At 40.0% G+C, this 19,103-nt stretch overlaps 1 protein-coding gene across 2 annotated transcripts in view; it reads right to left on the bottom strand.

Moving 5' to 3' along the window:
- The window catches only part of ZNF365 (zinc finger protein 365), a 115,677-nt gene that overhangs the window by 35,753 nt on the left and 60,821 nt on the right, over positions 1-19,103 (bottom strand). The gene's annotated exons all lie outside the window — the stretch shown is intronic.

Here is a 19,103-nt window from a genome sequence, read left to right as displayed (position 1 = left end):
TTTAAAAGATTTTATTTATTTACTCATGAGAGATACAGAAAGAGAGGCAGAGACACAGGCAGAGGGAGAAGTGGCTCCCCTTGGGGAGCCCGATGCGGGACTCAATCCTGGGACTCCAGGATCACACCCTGAGCCAAAGGCAGACAGACACTCAACTGCTGAGCCACCAAGGCATCCTATGAGAGATCTTTTGTTTTTTTTTTTTTTTATTGTTGGATTATTTACATTTATTTTTAAACAGCAACTGTACTTTTGGTCAACCTGCATCTTAATCGTATTATAAATTTCAGGACAGTTTAAGAATATAGAGACTTAAAAGTTGTTCCCATTATAATAAGTTCTTAGAAAATGTAAAGAATAAATTCTCATTTAATGATTCATCCTAGTACTACCTGAGAAATCTATAGCATTTATATAACACCTCAGCCATGAGGGACATTCAAAATAACAAAGACCGCATCCTTTTGTTAATAAACCCTCTGTGCTGGGTACAGAGCCTGGGGAGATCTCTTAAAACAAAAGATTTTGTTATACTATATAAACTTTTGTTAATCTGTTATTTCCAGTTGATAATAAATAAAAAAAACAATTTCCCTCTTGGTAGTTGCTTATCTGACAATGTCTAATATCTGATGAACGCCTACTTTGTTTCTTATGAGGGAAGTATAACACTATAGCATTATCTTCCTGAAGAAACTGAGGCACTAAGAATTTAAGAAACTTGCCCCATATCCCACAGCTAGTATGTAGTCCAACCAGGTTGTCAACTCAAGACATTGGGTTCTAGAATCTCTACTCTTAACTACCTTCCTCTAATGCCTTTTAACATTCACAGCATCATTTCAATGGGGGACTCAAGATGCAATGGTATCCTCTATTCTATATTACATTATAATTTACATATTTGTACTATGATTTATTTTACCAAATCCCAAATATTAGACATTTAAATTCTTTCCAGTTTTTCACTGTTCTCAGGTACCTTGAAATGAACATCTTTGTAACTTAATCAACCCCTATATGCTTTTATGTTTATTTCCTTGGAGGAAAATTTCTAAAAGTAGAATTGCATTGTCAAAGGGTAACATATGCAAACTCCATGGTTTTTGGTACATATTATCAAATTATTCTACCAGAGGAGGATAAATATGTATTCTACTCTGTTTTTTCTCATCCTTATTGAGTATTTTCATTATTTGGAAAAAAAAAAAAAAAAGCATTCCCAGTAAAGCAGTAAAGTAAGGGGAAAAGTTGTAGCTTATTGTTTGTTAATTTGCACTGCTTAATGTTTAAGGAGGTTGAGCATTTTTATTTTAATAACTAGAATTTATTTTTTACTTTAGAAGAGGCAAAGCCTTAGTGACAAGACAGCAGCTGAGACATGTTTGGAAAGCCCCTTGCTGGACCTAGGTAGGTTTCATTCACATTCACTTCAAACCACTCCACAATCCAGATCCCATGTTGCTCAGGCAATGAGGAGTGATGCTTGCTGTAACACGTGGTCTACATTATCCAAGATGGCATTATTTCTGCATTTTAGTCTGCTTAAGGTAGGAAAATATACTCTCCTCTTAGAAACACTGCCACAACAAAGATCAGGTTTATGGAATGGTAAAAAGAATGGTAGACAAGGATTCAGGGGATCTTGGGTGCAGTCCTGCTGTGACCACAGGAGAATCTTTTATCATCTGTTAGTTTCAACTTGTCTACTAAAATGGCCAATCCTTACGAATCGAACTTCAACAAAAAATACATTAATTAATTAGTTTTAAAAATGACCAATCCTTTTCAAACTTTTCACAGAAATAGTACAAAGATACCAGAGAGTGAAAATTAATTCCTAGGGTTAGTACCTGGGATGTATTGACCCCAAAAGACTCATTGTAGATGTGCAGTTTTTCTCTCCTTTAAAATTCAGGCCCGGGGTACCTGGGTGGCTCTGTTGGTTAATCATCCAACTCTGGATTTTGGCTTAGGTCATGATCTCAAGGTTGTGAGACTGAGCCTCGAGTCAGGCTCCACACTGGGTATGGAGCCTACTTAAGGTTCTCTCCTCTCCCTCTCTCTCTACTCACTCACCCCCCTCAAAATTCAGGCCCAAAGTGCCTTCTTCCCCATAAGATGTTGATGTTTTTAATAGATAAACATGTTTTGCTTATTTCTTCTCTTTGTTATTTTTTCTCACAATCTGGGGAGATGTGTCATAATTTAATATGTAGCTTCAACGACCTGACACATTGCCATGTACTCCACTTTGAGAATTCTCTCCAAGATTCCTTCAACTTTGATCAGTAGAAGAGTCTAGAGAACAAGATCTGCTTTGTAGTTAACAGTGAAATGCGAGTTCATTATGCTGAGGGACAGTTCATTTTCCTGGAGAGGTCAGCATTTTTCCTTCCCATCAAGTTCCTTGATCTCTGATACAGGATCCTTCCAACCAGCCCAGACCATAACTGACTATCACTGAATAGGCTGGCAAGTTAGGTCCATATGCTAAAATCACTACTACTACTGCTACTACTACTACTACTGCTGCTGCTGCTACTACTAGTCGCACCTTCCTCCTGAAAGCAACACAAAGCTTTCTCACAGAACTTCCTTCATTCTAATCTGAATCTGTTTATTGATAGAAGTAATGTGATGCAGTAATGGAGAAACACTGTTCTTGGCAAAGAAAAATCTAGGCTGATTTGCCCATCTTCCATCTTGGGCAAATAGCAACTTCCCTGAAACTCAGTTTCTGCATTGACAAAATAGACCTGACAGGTGTCTGATGACGAACAGATAAACAAACCTTGGGGCTAGGGATAGGTATGATTTTTATTTTTAAATATCCATCCTTAATCCATAATGAAGAACAGATTACTTAGGCATGGCAATCCTTCAGTTTGGAATGCGGGGCGTTGGGAATCACGTTCCAGCTCCAAGAAGACCGACCGCTCGGCTGGGTGCTGGTGCCGACCTGCCCAGACTAGTTCTCACCAGACACAGGTGAAACCTTCTTGAAACAATGATGGGCATTGTTGAGCGGGGTGGGGCGAGAAGGGGAACATGGGTAACTACCAGTGGACCTCAGCCAAGCCCCCATGTGGCAAGCACAGCTGTTTCTCTCGTGATTCCGTTTTCTGATTAAGAAGTCATGCTAAGCTATAAGAGTTAAAACTCTGGAGGCATCGAAGCCTCCAGCTGTCCAGGGGCAGGCAGTAGATGCCTCGGCTGGTTGCAGGGAACCAGGGGGCAGAGCCTCAGCACCAGCTTCCACTTTTCTGCGGCCTCCAGCCCTCACCCTTGCCCTCCACCGAGCAAGTCGTGTCAGGGAGGAGTGGAAGCCAACCTTCATCTCACCGCCAAGCCATGGAGGACCCTTGAGGCTAAATGAGAAAGACTATTACCTAGAAGCTCAAATTGAGCAAGTCAAGAGAGGAGGCAAGCACAGCCGGAGACCACAAGCAAAACAAGGGTACGAATCATGGTAGGTGGACAGCACAGGCACCACGGCCGTCAGCCGACAGGGGGCATCAGGACCCACATAGGAACAAGTGGCAGAGAAAGAGCCCAGGAAAAAGGCACCAATCCCTAGATCACCCATGTCTGGGGATGCTCACAGTGTCGCCTTCCAGTCTGCAGCCACTGCTATTCTGGAACTTTCTGTGCCGAAGCTTCACTTGGCACAAGGATAGATGTTTGTAGGTCTAAAACCTGGGCAGTGAGAAAGACTCCTCTGTTGGAGAAAACAAAGAACAAATCTCCAAATTTGATGAGTTGCCCCCCTATTCCCCAAATAGTGGTTTGTTTTAGAAAACACCTTTGTCTCAAGTACATGCAATGAACGTAGAAAAATGAACTTTATATCATGGGAGTTTGTGTGTTTCCTAAAGTAGAACAAGTCACTCATATTCATTTTATTTACCAAAACTGTATCTAAGTCACACATATTAAAATTAGTTTTCCCAGATTGGCTTCTTACCATCTTTAGTTACATGTGCATGCTATGTCAGTCAGTCATCTGTCACTAGTTGTTTTGTTTGTTCATTTATTTTTGTTGAGGTGTTTTTTGGTTTTGTTTCTTTGTTTTTCTTCTCCTAGCTTTATTTACAGAGGTGCAAAGTGGCAGAGTAGGATAGTGGTTAACAGCATAGCCTCTGGTGTCAAACCCCAACCTCTACCCTAAGGGCATAATTTGCCAAGCTCGGTATAAAATGAAAAGTGCAGGTCTCTTTGTACACAAATTATTATGAATTTCAAGACAGTGGGGCACCTGGGTGGTTAAGTCCATTAAAGCATCTGACTCTTGATTTTAGCTCAGATCATGATCTCAGGGTTGTGAGATCAAGCCCTGGGTCAGGCTTAAGATTCTCTCTCTCTCTCTCTCTCTCTCTCTCTCTCTTCCTAACCCTTAAAAATATCAAATAAAAAAAAAAATTTCAAGACAGTGACCTCTGAGCATTAAACCAAATACAGAGCTTCTATGTCCACAGGGCCAGTATGACTCCCCAGGTCACATGTCCGTAAAGCCAGTATGGAGGCTTCAATGCCTCAGGAGTTTTAAATCTTATACCTTATAATCTTATAAACCAGGCTTGCTGTCCCAAGCTAACTATATGACTTGAGAATGTCACCCTCACAAGCCTCAGTCTTCTTATCTTTAAATTTTTTTTAAAGATTTTATTTATTTATTCATAAAGACAGAGAGAGAGAGGCAGAGACACAGGCAGAAGGGAGAAGCAGGCATCATACAGAGAGCCTGATGTGGGACTCGATCCAGGGTCTCCAGGATCACACTCTGGGCTGCAGGCGGCGCTAAACCGCTGCGCCACCGGGGCTGCCCCGTCTTCTTATCTTTAAATTAGAGACAATAGTAGTGCTTAGGTCACAAGAGTTGTGGAACGATTAAATCACATATTTGTAAAGTGCTTTGTACAGTGCCCAGCACATAACGAGTTTAAACATTATCAGCTATTGCTATCACCAATGACCTGCTAATATCATAATATGCTTCAGAACCTCAATTAAAACAATGAGATACCACTATATGCCTATTAGAATGGCCAAAGTCTGGAACACTGACAACACCAAATACTCACAAGAATATTGAGCAACAGGAATTCTCATTCCTGGTGGCAATGTAGAAAGTTAAAACTACTTTGGAAAACAGTTTGGTGGTTTCCTGCAAAACTAAACATACTCTACCATACAATCCACTAGAGCCAGCAATCACGCTCCTTGGTATTTACTTAAAGGAGTGAAAACTTATGTTTACACAAAAACCCACACATGGACATTTACAGCAGCTTTATTCATAGTTGTCAAAATTTGGAAGTAGCCAAGATGTCCTTCAGTAGGTGAATGGGTAAACTGTGCTACAACCAAACAAAAGGAAACTTAAATGCATATTACAAAGTAAAAGGAACCAATCTGAAAGGCTATATACTGCATGATTGCAACGATATGATATTCTGGAAAAGTCAACACTGTGGAGACAGTAAAAAGATCAGTGGTTGCTAGGGGTTGCAGGGTGGAGGGAAGAATGCATGGGTGGAACACAAAATTCTTAGGGCTGTGGACATACTGCATATGATACCATAATGATGGATACATTCATTATACATTTGTCCAAATCCATAGCATGTACAAGACCAAGAGTGAACCCTAATGTAAGCTACAGACTCTGGATGATGAAGATGATGATGTGTCCATGTAGGTTCATCATTGGTAATAAATGTATCACTCTGATAGGGGGTGTTGTTAAGAGGGGGGCTATGCATGTTTGGGGGCAGGGAGTGTATGGGAAATCTCTGTCCCTTCTTTTTAATTTTGCTGTGAACCTAAAAGTGCTCTTAAAAAATGGGGATCCCTGGGTGGCGCAGCGGTTTGGCGCCTGCCTTTGGCCCAGGGCGCGATCCTGGAGACCCGGGATCGAATCCCACGTCGGGCTCCCGGTGCATGGAGCCTGCTTCTCCCTCTGCCTGTGTCTCTGCCTCATTCTCTCTCTCTCTCTCTGTGACTATCACAAATAAATAAAAATTTAAAAAAAAAAAAATGAAGTCTTGGAAAAAAAATAAAGAAACTCATTATCCAAACAAAATGAGGCATCAAGGGAATTATCAGGTAATGGAGGACAATCACCACCACACTCTTCTTTCTGCTTTTCTTTGAATTATCTGAGCAAGAAAGCTTTGACATAAATTACCCAAATGATTACTTTTATTATTCCCATTCACTTTGGCAATGAGTAGATCTGGTCAGATAAAATTTAATAGGAAGTTGTAAAAATATATAGTAAAGGTCAGATGTTCTATGTAAAATGAATCAGGCTAAGACTCACAAAAGAGTTGAGGAGCTACAAAATCTGGAGATTTGAAAAACTAATTTCAGGGGACTCATTTTTTCAAGAGAGAAGGTGCTAGTGATAATTTTGAGATGACTGCCATTTATTGTCACTTTGGACAGATCTCAGCAATAAAAGCCTACATAAAAATTCTGTTCCTTTAAAGAAAACTTGTAGGTCAAGGATAAAACTGTTTTAATTAAACTTTTATAGTATAAACTATTCCAACAATACATAAAAGTGCATGAATAATGCACTCACCTCATGGATTTATCAAATCTTGTCTCTATATATTTGTTTCAGATTTTAAGATTTTTATTGTAAATTATAAAAACAAAATGAATGCCTATTTTCATATAAAAAGAACCACAACACACTTGTAACCGCCATTCAGATAAAGAAACAGAACCTAGGCACCTACCCTGAAAGCCCTCCATGGACTCTTGCCCACCCACAAGCTCTCCCCTTTCCCCCAAAGTAACCACTTTCCTGACTCATAGAACTCAGCAAAGAGAAAGTTTTAATTTTGATCTGAGACAAAGAGAGAAAGCGTAATAAATTCTGGCCATAGATACCAAAATAACACAACTGATAAATAGTATCATATGTATGAACTAAAATCCAAAAAAAAAAAAAGTAGAAATTTCTCTTGGGCAATAAAATACTTCCTTTACTCCCCCTCGGATGATTGAGAGCCTTCGTCTCCCTTCCCTTCTCTCACATATGGACTCAACATTTTCCAGATTGGACCCATTTTGGCATTTTGCAACCTATTCTACCTCTAACAGTGAAAATATACTGGCTCTGTTTCTGTAATTATTTAGCTAAAGCCACACAAACTGGGCCATGTTCAAAGTTAGAAAAAATAATTAGCTAGTATGTTAGGGTCCTGCTTCTAAGGGTCCTCTCTTCTATCAGTGACTGTATTTTCAATATCAAGGTAAACATATGTCATGTTTTACTTTTATTTTTATGTTAAAGAGTGTGTGTTGAATAAAGTTGCTAGTGCCTGTGTGAAATTGTCTCTTATCCCCACATTGGATGGATCTATAGTCAGAACTTAGGTGAAGCCAATGCTTTCATTTTGCCAGATCCATGGTCCTTTAGATTTATAAGAGACCTTAGACCTTCTTAACCTCTCCCAATTTGGGGTGCTGAGACCTGCAATAGATACATAATAATACCTTCCTTAAAGAGGACAGTCTCTCTCTCTCTCTCTCTCTCTCTCTCTCTTTCTCTCTCTCTCTCTATATATATATATGTATGTATTATATATGTATATATGTATTAGTCAGGACTAGATGCAAGTAAAAGAAAAACAACTTAAAATAGTTTAGGCTAATATGAGAATTTATGGGCTCATGTAACCAAACTGCCAAAAAAAAGGGTACAAATGACTACAATACTTTCAAAATTATTTTTGTCTCTTAGCTCTGCCTCCACATTGATATGTCAGCTTTCTTATCTCCAGCTGGCTTTCAGAATCTGAAGCTAGAGTCATAATTGCCCCACTCTGGGCTCACATCTTTGAGCCTCACCTTCCAAAAGGGAAAGAAGCTTTCTCTCCACTCCTCCACTCCTGATGAAAATAAATCTTGAATGTACATATTTGTCCAAAAAAACTCTGCAAATGTACAATTAAGATATGTGCATTTCATTGTATATGATTTTTATGTCAAAAGGAAAACCCACTGTAAACAAATATTGAACTCTACTTGAATGTATTATAAAGTGTACTAATGTCTGTGTACTAATGTCTGTGATCTACTCTGAAATGTACAAAATAATTTGAATTAATAGCTGGATAAAAGGATGCATAGATTAGATAGATAGATAGATAGATAGATAGATAGATAGATAGATAGATAGATAGATGATAAATCAAACGTAGTAAGATGCTAAATGATAAGAGTTTAGGTGGTGGGTGTTCACTATAAAACTCTTTTAGAATTTGTTTGCGAATTTTCATAAAGAAGTGTTGTGTACAGGGAGATAAATCCTGAGGAAGGAATCTAGTTAGACCCACTTGGGTGCCCCTCACAGCCTTGACCTAAAGTGAGGTGTGAGACTCTGCTCAGTTTAGGTCAACTTACACCATTAAGCCCTCCACTGAGGCCAGCAAGGCAGTGTCACACAGCTCTGTCCAGGACACACAATAGAGCAGGGAGTGGAAGGTTGAGAATTTGTGAAGAAAATCATCCCCTCCCCTCAAAGAAAGGACTATGGCACAGACATGGTTACTGGGGCACATCATAAGGCAGGTAGCCACCCTACTGTGACACCCTGACAGTCTTCAGAACAATAGGACAGATAGTCTTTTCACTATGACTGCATGTCTCCTTGCCAATCACAAATCAAAACTAATCACAGAAGACCTGACTTTTCTTAGCTGGTGATTTTAAAACACATGCCACAAGGAGTAGGAAAAGTTAACAGAACATGGCAAAGAGTATAAGTGACCAGTATTTCAGAGCAAAGACTAAGGAAAAGCAAGCTTTTAATCATTTGCTAGACATTAGCATAAGGCTGAATCAGTTTATGCCACTCAGCAAGCACGTGGCTCCTGTAAAGCCCAGATCTACATTAAAAACAACAACAGCAGCAACAACATCTGGAGTGTACAGGTATTTTGGCTACGTTAGGTTAGGTTAGGAAAAGAAAAGTTTAGCCTTTTGCTCCCAGCCAAAGGAGGACTTAAGGAAGTACTCTTTAGGGTAAAATTATTCATTAAAATGTGTTTTTGTGCTAAGTTATTAAAAGGCCGACATTTCTCCTTGACTTTCTTCCTCATGATGTCCAACTTTCAGAGATTGGATTTTATCAGGAATTTTAATAGTCAGCATTAGGAGGTAATACACCCTTGCCTAAAAATTCAAAACACATTTGCATAGTTTTTAATTGACAGGAACATGAGGTCAAGTTTGTTAAATGAAGCCGTGTGTCCTCAAGTTGGCTGAGAATGGATACACATAAGCCAAGGCCGTCTCGGCATTTTGTCTTTTCTATGTGATTTAGGAGCATCCTCCACGCTCCTCTGCTCTTCCCTTCACTATCACCTCCCACACATCAAACCCAGTAACTTGGGCCGCTGGTGTCCGTCCAGGCCAGAGCAGGAGGAGAGGAGTTCCAGATTCAGCCAGCACTTCCACCCAGGCTGGTGCAGAAGCCCAGAGCTGTACAAAATGACTGGCAACAAGGGAGTCCACTGTGCTGGCTTGTTTGAATGGATCTTATCCACCCCCTCCTCAAGTTTACAGCCATTAATTTCTGCAAGATCTGCAGCAGCAGTCCTCAAATCTTATCATGATTTTGAAAATCCCTGGAAGCTCTATATCTGAAACTGTTGCTATGTTTCTTTCTGCCTATTCCTCCAAAGTTATAAATATAAACCTAAGTAGCAATAATGGTAAGAGCGTCAGCTACCGCTGACATCGAACTTAGACACCAGGTGCTATGCTACTCCCTTTACTAGCTCATTTACTCTTCTTAGCAGCCCAGTGATGTAGTTTCTAATAATATCTCTCTGCTCTGTCCAGGACACACAATAGAGCAGGGAGTGGAAGGTTGAGAACTTGTGAAGTTCTCCATTCTACAGATGGAAAAATTGAGGCATGTAAAAGTTATGGAGCTTGGCCCAAGTCACATGGCTAGAAAGTGGCATGATTCAAAGCCAAGGACATGCTCTTAACTACTATGCTAGGAAATTAAAGCAATCAAAGGAATTGAAAAGTTAAGTGTCTGGCCCAAGATCATACAGAGGCAGAGATTGGAAACCTGAATTTGTTACTCGAAATTCTGGGTCCTTTTCTTATATGGAACAAATAGAATGATGGGGCTTCTGAGGAACTTCTCATAAAGAAGGGACAGAGGAGAGAGCCACACCAGAGTATGTTAACTTGGGTTTTCAATTCTGCACTGACAGAGTTTGGCTAAAGGTCACAAACTGTGTCTATGGGAATTATCTAAAAAAGACCAAGGGATCTGGCCAAATCTGCTCAACCCTAATCTATAAACGTATGAGGTAGGGACTGCAAGATGCAGGATCTCTTTGTTTTATCTCATGATTTCCCCAGATGGAGACCCTACTGTGGTGTGATGGCAGCCAATGGAGACAGGGAAGAATGAGATTAGCTAAATAGATTGCAGACCTCTACTTTGAATCAGTGGTTCTCAGCTAAGAACTTTGCATGCCTGATTCTTTTTTTGTTGGAAAAATTTCCGACATATGCAAAAGTAGAGAAATTGGTACAATGAGCCCCATGTACCCATCACCCCCACTTGAATGATTATCACTATCTTGCCATTCTTGCTTCATGGATTTCTTTTTTTTTTTAAGATTTTATTTTTATTTATTTATTTATTTATTTATTTATTTATTTATTTATTTATTTATTCATTCATTCATTCATTCACGAGAGACACACACACAGAGAGAGGCAGAGACACAGGCAGAGGGAGAAGTAGGCTCCATGGATTTCTTTAAAAGTCGAAATTGTAAGACTCTACCCTGGGAGGGTCTTATTTAATAGATGGCATTCGGGAATTTATCTTTTTCAAGACTCTCCAGTGGATTCCAGGAGATGCCAGGTTGGAACTGCTGAAACTCTGGTCCTGGAACTGGGCACTGCATTTGCCTAGAGGAGGTAAGAAGGCTTCTCCAGTGTCAATGGCGTGATGCTCCATGACTTAGAGAAGGAACTCAAACATCAGAGGTTTATCTGTCAGGGCCTAGGCAGGAAAGAATTCATTTCAGATTATTTGAATGAAGAGTCTGTAATGGTAGGACAGAGGTGAGAGTAGGGATAAGAAAAAACGAAGGGGGTTAAGGTGCTCAGAGACCAACAATGAGAGAAGGCCATCATCTGTCCTAGGGGACAGGGCCCAGAGGAGGATACAGAGGTCCTAGAGTCTAGTAAGAGCTGAAATCCTCCTAAATTAGGGGCTGCTTAGCAGGCGCTTTAATTTGGAGAAATTAGGCACAGTTACTTCTTTTTTATTTTTTTTTAAGATTTTATTTATTTATGAGAGAGGCAGAGATATAGGCAGAGGGAGAAGCAGGATTCCTGCAGGAAGGCCAATGAGGGACTCGATCCCAGGACCCTGGAATCATGACCTGAACCAAAGGCAGATGTTCAACCCCTGAGCCACCCAGGTGTCCCAAGGCACAGCTACTTCTAAAGACACACTACAGAAGCGCAGGGTTTGAAAGATCTACACTGATCTCACTCTCTTCCCACCCTCTTACCTAGGCCTCCCACTGGTCAAAGTGGACAGCAAGTGAGGCAAGGCAGGAGATGCCACAGCAAGGGCCAGCCTCTGGGGGCCAAGAGTAGGGCTAAGGAAGGCAAAGAACACATCCAGGGAGCAGAGCAAGGTGGGAAATGGGAGCAGAGAATAATCAGTCAGGAGAACAATCATTCCTTCAGAGTCCTGAAATAAGAGAAAATCGTCACCTCTTCCGGGAGTTTGATGTTTTTCAACCCTGGAAGAAGCCAAGTCTAAGAGTAAAGGGACTGTCTGATTGTTGGTTATATCAACCACAAACCTTTGTCATGGGTGGCTTGGAGTATGCTTTAGTGTAACAGCCAGCCTGAGCTCCTCCTCCCCCCTCAACAAAGTCAAGCTGGAAGGTGGGGGAGGGGCGTAAAAATCCAAGGACTGTAATCATTACCGATTTAAGTTGTCGCAGTGGAGAAACCTTGCTCACTTTTCTGTAAGTTAACATTATTGACTGGCCAGAGGGACATTAGTTCTCAGCGAAATGTATTAGAGGCGATTATTCTCTGTTTACCACTTATTCTCAATTTACCAACTAAAAGGACAATGTAGGGGTTCCTATCACAGAACTTTTATGGAGCCCATTTTCCCCTTGAAATCTTGAAGTCTATTATTTGCAAGTTGTTTAAAAGCTAGCATTTCAGTTTTCAAAGCTACAATCGCATTTATTTTTTTGGTTAAGAAGCAGAAGAAAAACAACTCCCTAGGTCGAAGTTAATCTTTTCAACTCCTTCTCCCCAAGGGATATATACATATGCATGTTTGCACCTCTAGACTCAGGAAACGGGTCAAGCAATGTAACTCCACAGGTTTAGGTGACTGTATTAAGACCTGAGTACCCTAACAGAGGCAGAAGTGCCCAGGAAGTAGAAATTCTGAGCAGCCGTCTTTGAAAGGGTCATTGATCAAGTGGAGTGTGTCCAAAGGAAGGGGTGACCAGGATGACAACAGACTTCGAGGGGGTCTGATTGCCATCTTCAAGCTTCTGGAGAAATGGAATGGCCAATTAAATTGTTTCAATAGGCAGGACTAGAGCCGGTCATTATAGAAAAACCACTTTTACCCCACAAGGAAGATTTTAATTGCCTGATTGATTCACTGCTCCGGTGCCTGGCTCAGAGCTTGACATATAAAGGGTGCCCAATAATATCTGTTAGACAGATGGTAATCTCTGATACTGGTCGGTGGTGAAACTTGCCACTGTCAAACTAGAGAGCTATCTGTCACTGGTTAAAGTCCAGATGAGCATTTGTAAGGAACACTATAGAGGGTATCCCTATAACAAAAAATTATATTTATTTCATTTCTGGAATTGATTGATTCTAAAGCTAATGCTACTAAGTTTGACTAGGACTTGGTTGGAGGTGAAAGTTAAGAAAGTCAGAGCAAGTCTATCCTCATTCTTGGGACCAATTAGGAGTAGAAGATAAATCCCACAAATCCTTTCAAAGTGGGGGATAAATGTGGCAGAGAAATAAAATCTGATCTGATTCAACAATAATAAAACAAATAATCCAATTAAAAATATTACTACAGATGCTGGATTATAATGTACATCTGAAATGTATATAATGTTATATACCAATTTTACCTCAAAATTTTTGCCATTTAAAAAAAAAAATGGGCCAAAAACCTTAATAGACACCTCACCAAAAAAGATATACAAATGGCAAACAAGCATATGAAAAGATGATCCACATCATATGTCATCAGGGAAATGCAAATTAAAATAACAATGGCATACCAATAGAATGGCCAAAATCCAGAACACTGACAACACCAAATGCTCACAGGGATGCAGAGCAACAGGATCTCTCATTCACTGCTGGTGACAATGCAGAAAAAAATATTTTGGAAGCCGGTTTGGCAGTTTCCTATAAAATTAAACATACTCTTACCATACAATCCAGCAGAACTGGCAATTGCACATCTTGGCCTTTATCCAAAGAAGATGAAAATTTATGTCCCCATAAAAACCTCCTCACAGATGTTTAGAGCAGGAGTTAGGGTTCATAGTTGCCAAAACTCGGAAGCAACCAAGACGTCCTTCAACAGATGAACGGGTAAATAAACTGGTACATCCAGACAATGGACTATTTGTTATTCAGCACTAAAATGAAATGATCTATCAAGCCATGAAAAGAAATAGAAGACACTTAAATGCAAAGTGATAGAAGCCAATCTGAGAAGGCTGTATACTTTATAGTTCCAACTATATGATATTCTGGAAAAGGCAAAACTACAGAGACAATAAAAAAATCAGTGGTTGCCAGGGTTGGGTGGTTGGGGAAGGAATGACTAGATGGAGCATAGAGGATTTTTAGGGCAGTGAAAATACTTGGTACAATACCGTAATGATGTAAATATGTCATTATACAATTGTCCAAACCCACAGAATGTACCAAGTGTGAACCATAATGTAAACAATGGACTTTGGGTGATTATGATGTATCAATATAAGTGCACCAATTATAGTAAATATACCACTCTAGTGGGGGATTTTTATAATGAGGGGGACTCTGCATATGTAGGTGCAGGGGTATATGGGAAATCTCTTTACCTTCACCAACTTGTGACCTTAAAACTACTCTAAAAAAATAAAATCTTGGTTAAAACAACATAACTATGTGGGGGCTCCCTGAAAAGTCATCTGAATATTTTCATTTGGTGGAAAAGAGGAAATCAGGAGTTGAATTCACTACAGCCTATCCTGGGAGGTGGATTTCAGGAGGCAGGGCGAGTTTGCAAGGTGTAGGCACAGGAAACCCAAGGGGATTATTTAGAAGTTGATCTTTAAGCACCTGAAACAAAATTAGTACTCCAAACCCCTAAGGATAACACCGAAGAAAATGAATCCATCATTTCAACATTAGCAGTCATAGCATATGACTGTGAGTGTTTCCCTCCACCACATCTACCACCAAGTGAACACCTTTAAATATCCTCCTGATCTCGCACACAGATAATTAAAGAGTGCACTCTGATTGCTCATCTCATCTGTTCAATAGATGTGAGTCAATGTATGGAATTTACACTCTGGCTGTGGTTCATCTCTGAGCATTCAATCTAGCAGGGAAATTTTCCTTTTCTCTTTCTACTCAGGGTCCTAGTTCTTTAAATTCTATCCTTATTGGCAGGCTGTTGTCATGGAGAAAAATAACTTTAAGTAGCTCTTTGAAAAGCTTTGAGTTGCTGTTCCCTGCTATTTAAAGATCCCCCAGTAAAGCGAAAAGTACACTCTGCTTCCATATAAGGCTCTACCACTCCTAGGCGAGAGTGTCACCGGGGCCTGATTCCATGTGCTCCTAGCAGAACATGACATGTCCTGAACATCTGGGGATCACATTTATTAAGCATGTGTACCCAAGAAAGCAAAAGAAAATCAGAAATCAGAACTCTACTATCTGAAATCTTTGGCCAACCACGCTTCTGAGTCATTATGAACTGAAGCAAATAAGACAAGCCAAATCTTATAATCACCACCTATTTTGCCTCCCACGTGGAGCGTTGCTCTATGTGGCCTTGGAACTAATTGCCATAATCCATTTCCCTGCCACCTCCTCATCAAGTACTCAGTATCTAAAACTTTCCTCATTTCAATTCACAAGCTAGACACTTAAGATATGTCTAGCTCCCAGGTGGATACGATAGGGGATACTGAAGTATAGAATAAGGTCTCAATACTGTACGATTTGAGGGATAAAACAATGCAGATAAAATAAATGAAACACCAAATAAATAAATAAATAAATAAATAAATAAATAAATAAATAAAACACCAAACACACTTGAAACACTAAGTGATACAGAATATTAGTGATTCCCAACTTTATGGCTGGACTCAATCATGAAGATATTTTAAAAACACACATTCCCAGACCCATGCACCTCATCTACTGAATCAGAAACTCTAGAAGGAAGCTCTGGGATCAACAAGGTTCTGCTCTAAGTGCATGACTGCGTTCTGGAAGAATTCTGACAAGAACAACCTCTCTGGTCCTCAATTTACTCCTTTGTAAAAAGAAGTGTGGTAATCTAGCTGGCCTCTGAATTTCTGCTTTCTCTGACATCCCATGATGTTATGATTTAAAGTACCAATATGTATAGCTTAGATAATAATCAATATTAAACATTAAAGAGGGCTTCATGGATAATGAGGGACTTGGAGCGCATGCGTGCACACACACACACACACACACACACACATACACACAAAGATTCCAATGCATGCATGATGCCTCAAAGCGTGGACTTCAGAATCAGACATCATTGGATTTGAATCTAGTTCTGCCACATTCTGGCTGGATGACGTTAGCCAAGTAATTTATCTCTGCCCCCACCCGCCCAGTGATCCATTTCTTATCTATAAAATGTGAATAATAGTAGTACCACCTACTTCCTGGAGTTGTAACAAGCACTCAAAGAAACAATGTCTATAAAGCACATAGTAACTGCTCAATAGTTATTGACTATTATTAACTAACAGCATTATTCTCGTTATTGGTGAAGAGAAAAGAATAAGGAATTCCAGTTGGAGCAGATCTTGGACAAATACATATCAGTCCTTAAGGAGCGTGGCATGCTGGCTGAGGGGAAGAAACTGGCCTGACTCTGTTGGAGGGAGAAAGATAAGTTTGGATAGCTACGGTGAGGTCACATTAGCCAGTTTGTTGTGCAAAACACTTGGCTAGAGAAGACCTCTCCACTCCCTCCAAACAGATGCTTCCTCAGTTCTCTGAATCCACACACTACTACTAAAACAGATCCTTGAACATCAGCTACTCAAGCAAGAGCTTTTTCTCCTCTCCTCCTGCACAGAAAGAATCCAGATGGAGTCTCTTTCTACAGCTGATCTGGTTATGCCAGGATGGATCACATGCAACATCACAGGCTTGAACCAGAGCTTTCAAGGAAGTGGGGCTGTGGCTGGTATGGAGATGATGTGGCCTCCCACTGGGGTCAGAAGAGCAGGATGGTAGCCAGATTACCACTTGGAAGAGGGATCTGTGCTCACCATTTTGTTTGCTATAGGTATGTTCTATCCCTGTCTAGAAAGCGAGTTCATCCTTCAATGAACCAGCAGGTTCAGGGAGGAATACATGGGGAAGAACTGCATAGAGAAGAAGTCAGGATATATATATATATATATAGGGTTGAGGACCTAGAATGTTTCGTCTTCATTCCTAAGTGTCCACGTATTTTAAAATAAATATTACTCTTGTTTTCAATTTGTTTATACTTGAGACCAAGAGAATCGTCGAAATAGTTTGTCTTCTTGGTTGTCAAAGAAAATGTTTTGCCCTTCTCAAAAAGGGGCTTTTCTACTTCAAATGGAATATTGTGCCTCATCAAGTAAATACTAGGTTTTAAAGGAATGGCTGCAGAGATTGCATCCGAGTTTGAGAGACTGCTTTATCTTTGTTTCATTCTGTGATTTACTGAGTATCTAACATCGAGGAAGCACTTTGCCAAGAAGGGGGGCAGAGATTCACAAGTGAGTAAAATAATGGATTCCTAGGCCTGCTTGCAAAGGTTTTCTTTCTGTAGTACCAGGGTGGGGTCCAGGAATGTGAATTTTAGCAAAGCTCTAGTTGAATCTGAATGAACAGACTATGCTTTTAGAAACACTAATATAAAAGATCCAAAGATGAATATGGAATATCTCTGCTTCAAGAAATTTACAATGATCTCTTAGACCTTTCAAGTAGCCAAATGCAAAGCTACTTCCAAGTAGCCTTCCAAGTAGCCAAATACCTTCCAAGTAGCCAAAGCTGGTAGCCAATGATTCCAACTTTCATCCCTCCTCTCTCCCCTCAACCAGTTTACCCACTGTCTGTATACTTTGCACAAGGAACATAGCTGGCACTGGTAGAAAAAATAAAACAGAAAGCCCTCTCCCTCTAAAAGCTTGTATTTCAGAAGCTCATAATCACTAAAATCTGCCACGGTGAAGTGAGCATAAGCTACCCTCTGACATATATGCATCTTATATAATAGGCCCACATAGGGCAATTTCCTTATCCTAATTCAGCAGTCTCTTAAATAAGCATACGAGATTAATTTCAAAAAGTTCATTTGGTAATGAATGTGAGAAAGTAGAGTCCACAGAGGCAAAACATGCAGACTGCACTGATTTATTTACTCACTTCTCTGTATTGAGCACTGGGCCAAGTTCTCAGGAGTATCATAATTAAAAATGAGATGATGGTTTTGAAGGATTGCAATATTCAGATTGTGTTGGCCAGGGTCTGTTTGGCTTCCAGGAATAGCAGAGCAAATAATAGTGGTGCAAAAAATAAAGACATTAAATTAAATAAAGAGAAGAGTGGTCATTCCAGAGCTGGTTCTTCAGTTACATTCTCAAGAGCACTGGGTCGGCATCTCCAACAGTCTCCTGGGTTTCCCATTTTGTTCACAAGATGGTTCTGCAGATCCCGGCATTACATCCTTCATAACCTCATCCCAAAGAAGGACAAGGGAGAAGCCAAGGCCACGAGGGGGTCTCCACACACCCTTTCCCCTTTGTCATGGAGCATACATCTCATAAGATACCAGTATATTTCCCCTTACATCTCATTGACTAGAACTGGGTCATTTTTCTCATCCTTAGCTGCAAGAGAGGCTGGGAAAGGAAGGGTTGTTGGGTAGCCAGGCAACATCTTCTTTTAACAGAGATTAAATGATTATAAAATACTAAAGATGTAGTATTTAACAAGTTGCTCAATCACATGAGTGCTTCTGGAATAAAGAAAAAAGAAACACATATGGCATGCTGGAAAATTTAAAGAGAGAGAGACAGAGAACCACTAGATGAAAGATGAGGGGGATTCAAGTTGATGGAGAATAGAGGTGGAGGGTCTTTCAGGTAAGAAAAGAACTCAAGAAAATTATAAATGGCATTAAATGATCTGTAATGACTGGAAAACATTGCAATCTCAACAGCACCAAGGCTATAGCCTTACCAATATTTATATTAGCATTAGGATCATTTTCTTATTTTTCCATGACGGATAACTTTAAATGAACAATATCTTTTACTTGATGTATGTGTGTGTGTGTGTGTGTGTGTGTGATATTTCCCAAGAAGTGATCCAGCTATTCAGACAAAATGGATGCAAGTTAGCTGGTTACATCACAGAAATTTCCATTCTGAAGTGCGGAATGGAAAGAGGCAGGCACATTCTTTCCATTTGATGCTTCTCCTAATGAAGTTTTCTAAATGTCTGTGAGAGGTGTACTGAGGGGGAAATGCTAGTGCCAGCTATCAACTATCTGTGATATTCTAAGCTCAGAAGGCACCAAAATTCTGAATTATGAGAACATGCCAGAATCTATACGAGTGGAAAATAACCGTGTCTCTGAAATCTGCTGCTTAGATGGAGAAGAGCAAAGCCTTAGAAAAAGTAATGCTGGATCTAATATAGTATCTCTTCTCTAGCCCGTTATACTACATCTTACCCTCAACTTTCTTTTATGTCTTGTTAAAGCTCACAATTAT

The sequence above is a fragment of the Canis aureus genome, chromosome 4 (genome assembly GCF_053574225.1).
Source record: "Canis aureus isolate CA01 chromosome 4, VMU_Caureus_v.1.0, whole genome shotgun sequence".
NCBI lineage: Eukaryota > Metazoa > Chordata > Mammalia > Carnivora > Canidae > Canis > Canis aureus.
Note: the sequence above shows the minus strand (reverse complement) of the source record. Positions and strands in the feature narration are given on the sequence as shown.